General features: G+C 48.2%; 1 non-coding gene across 1 annotated transcript; it reads right to left on the bottom strand.

Moving 5' to 3' along the window:
- Positions 1-375: 375 nt before the first annotated feature.
- Positions 376-482, bottom strand: LOC114908208. The gene has a single exon (XR_003796898.1). It is a non-coding gene; the product is annotated as a U6 spliceosomal RNA (small nuclear RNA).
- Positions 483-3901: the final 3419 nt, after the last annotated feature.

A 3901-nucleotide genomic window follows, 5' to 3' on the forward strand; every position in this document is an offset into this window, starting at 1 on the left:
ACAGTACTGAAGGTCAAGAAGGCCTCTGATCTCACAGAGCCTACAGATGTGGGGCTGAGCCCTGTGGGCTGCTGCCTCTTGCTGTGCTTCCCAAACACCAGGGGCTTGGATGTGCCCACTCTTCTTCCTTTGGCTGGTCTGCCTCAGTTTACACTCCAGGGACTCACTCCTCTGCAGTCCTTGGCTTGAATGGCTCCTCAGAGTGCATGCCACTGAGGGCTAGGTGGTCCACGGCCTTCTCTGAAATCAGGAGATGGCAATAAACGGCAGGCACAGGACTTTAGATACCCCCCAGGCTCCATTCCGGAAAATTAGCTAACTTTTCCATGTGCTGAGTTCAGAGCATTCTGAGGAAATATTTGTTGGTTTTTTTTTTAAAATATGGAACGCTTCACGAATTTGTGTGTCATCCTTGTGCAGGGGCCATGCTAATCTTCTCTGTATCGTTCCAATTTTAGTGTACGTGCTGCCGAAGCGAGCACTGTTTGTTCGTTTTTAAAGTTTATTCTTTCATTCCGCAAACTATTATTAAGTCCCTACTATGTGCCGTGTCATTCTCTTATACCGTTTCATTTTCTCTTCCCAGAAACCCAACCACGTATAAGGCTCATTATCTCTGTCTCACAGTTGGGCGCCTGAAGCACAGAGAGGTTAAGTCACTTGCCCAAGAATGCACTGCTGGGATGTGGCAGAGCACGAATTTCATCCCAGGAATGTCTTTCTCCCGAGCCAGGGCTCTTGCTGTGACCCCAGGTTGCTTCCTTTGGAATTCCAGTCCCAAGAGTCATGAGTGATGGGGTGCTCAAGGAAGGAGCATGGAATTCTGTCTGGGTTGGGGAGTTGAAGTTGACGCCTGACTTGAGTTTCAAAGAGCAGTGTTTCAAAGAGCAATGATGAGTTGTCCAGGAAGGAAAGGAGCAGGGAAGGGCATTTCAGGCCAAGAGATCAGCATGTGCAAAACAGAGTTCAAAAACACATGCTGTGTCCACAGCTGTGCAGTGTGGCTTGCATGTCAGCTGCATGAGTTATGTGTACGTGCGGGGAGTGGGGCACAATTCGGGAACGGTGGGTTGGGGCTAGATTGTGAGGGTAGAGATGGCCACATCCAACTCGTAAATAGACCTCGCTTGACGCTGGCAGTGGCTTAAAAAAATTAGTTGCCATTAAATTTTAAGTGTATGTGGGAGAAGGCAGGGGGAGATTTCACATAGGAAAAACAGATGTGCAGCTTTCTTCAGATGATCTGGCAACCCTGGACTTGGCGTTTCTGCTGTTCCTTGTGGAGTGTGGTCACCACAGCCTCCATCCAACCGATGACACATTCACGCACTTGCCCAGTGCGTGAGACCTTGAACTCACCCACTAAAGGAGTTTAAGCATCATTTCTTTAGGTAGCTGAAAGGTTTCAAGTAGGAGAGTGATTATCTTCAAAAAGCTCCTGCTGGCTGTGAGGGGGCTGGGAGGCAGGGGGAGGCAGGGAGACCCCCCCCCCAAATGACTATCCTTGTCATTTGCTCAGCATTGCTGGATGCCTTATTCACTCCTTGTATCAACCCTGCAAGGCCAGGTTAGCAGATGAGGAGATAGAAGCTCGAAAAGCAGATGCCATGAAAGGAAGAATGGAGAGATTGGACCACATAAAAATGAAAAACTTTTATATGACCAGGGAAACCATTCACAAGGTTCAAAGACAAGCCACAGACCAGGAGGAAAAGTCTTTAAAACATACACCCCTGATAAAGAATAGTATCCAGAGTGCAAGGAGGTCTGCAAATCAGTAAGAAAAGATAAGCAGTCTAGGAGGATGTAATGGATGCAAGCAGGAAGTTACTAGATGAAGAAACACAAATGGCCAGAAAGTGAATGAAAAGATGGTCAACCTCACCATCTCAGGGGATGATTCTGTTAGCATTAGGAAAATGCTCATAGAAACCACAGCACAATATCAATGTTGAGGGGAAATGAAAAAATGAGTAGTGTCTACTGTTGGTGAGACTATGGGGGAGCGGAGACTGACGTATGCAACAAGCGGGTAGGGTCATTTTGGGGGCTAGTTTGACAGTTACCTGTCAATATGGAAAGTGCTCATAGCCTTTGAGCCAGCCATCCCTTTTCTAAGTATTCTCGAGACAAATCTAACATAGATGCATAAAGCAAAGTGGATAAGGATGTTCATTGCAGTGTTAATGAAGAAAACCAAAGGGCATAAACCAGCTATCCATCAACAGGGGACTGGCGTGAGAGCTCAAGGGTCACATGGTTCAGATTAAAAAAAAAACCAAAAACACCTCAAAACATCAGCCAAGAGTCATTCTCCAGCGTCTATCTTCTGTTTGCCAAGTCCCCGCCTCTCTCACAGGAGGTAACCACCATCATCTGTTTCTAGCGTATTCCTCTAGAAGTTTCTTCTATGCATAATAAGCAACTGTACATTCCTATTCTTTCCCCTTGTTTTACACAAGTGGTGGCCTGCTACCATGCATTTCTGCACTTTGCTCTTTTATTAGGAGATATATTGGACAAGAGTGACTCAAACATTGGTACTTTTAAAAGATCAACATAAAGCGATCACTGATACATCCGACTGGGGATGAGAAATAGATCACTCCCAGCCCCGAGGCCACGAGGCTTTCCAAAATGGCTGTTCTGACTTACACTCCCTTAGGGAATTTGTGTGATTTTACAAAAAAGATAAAGATTTGAGGTGGTTTTACTTGTTCAAGTTCCCCCAAGCTAGATAGGTAGTGGCTTTGGTTTGGCCTCAGGCCTGTCTGTCCAGCAGGGTGGAGGCTGAAGCCCCAAGCAGAGGGAAGCAGGCAGCGGAATAGGCCAGACATGGCAGAGGACCGTGCGGGGGACCTGGCCGACCTGGTGACACTCAGGGTTTCCTGACAGGGATTCCTCAGGGCCTGGGGGGTTACGCCGGTATCTTTCACTGCGCTGGGGGATGTGCAGGAATGCGTTTTAGGGCGCTGAGTGAGAGGGGCCTGCCGAGAGACCCCAGTCCTGGAGGCATCTGGCTGCGTAGCCCTGGGAGCTGGCAGCCCCGTTGGGGAGCCCCATGGGGGTGCCCTTCAAACAACCATTTTTTCAACAGAATAAACAAATTCTTCACCTCTCCCCTCCAGCAAGGGTAATTTATCCTAGGGTGAAAAATGAATTCTCCCAGGAGGGTCTGCTGCCAGAGGCCCTGGAGCCATGAATTTAGTCTGCCTTCTGTCCTGACGGAACTGGGTCTCGAGATTTACGTCTGGGGTTTATGGGCAGCTGGCTCTGGGTTGGCAGGAGTCCTGGAGGGCAGCTGTATTTTATAGTGAGGCTGGGCCCTAGGAGGGTGTAAATCACTGTGGCCTCCCGGCCTCCCAAGAGAGGCCACCTCCCTCAAGTGGGTGGGGAGGGGCTGGGGGAGGGGTGATGCCTGGGGACAGCAGGAAGGACCCCCCTCAGAGATTACCTGGTCCAGCTCTCTCGGGTTCTTAGTGGAGGGGTCAGATTCTGGTTTGAGTGATTTACTTTTTGCGGTTGTTTTGTTTCTTTCAAATGTAAACCAGCCTGAACCTCCCTCCAAACTGCTCTCGAGTGAGCATCAACAACTTGCTGGGACGATTTGCTGCCTGAGCCCTCGGTGACCTCTGCCCTGCAGGAGCTCACAGATTCAGCTAGTGGTCCCCATAGCGGGGTGTGGCTGCCACACGTGGGACATTTCTTGAGGAGGAAGATGGAGAAAATATTAAGAGTTTTGCTTTACGTTTATGTTTTATCACAATTTAATTTTTTCTATGTCTGTGTGTATCGTATGATGTGATACACAGATATAGTGAAACATGGGTATTACATACATAATATGCATATGTTACTGCAGAGGAATCTACATTTTCTGTAGATGGGAGTGCAAGATCAA

This window comes from Monodon monoceros, unplaced genomic scaffold, assembly GCF_005190385.1.
Source record: "Monodon monoceros isolate NGI ecotype Baffin Bay Population unplaced genomic scaffold, NGI_Narwhal_1 Super_Scaffold_3, whole genome shotgun sequence".
NCBI lineage: Eukaryota > Metazoa > Chordata > Mammalia > Artiodactyla > Monodontidae > Monodon > Monodon monoceros.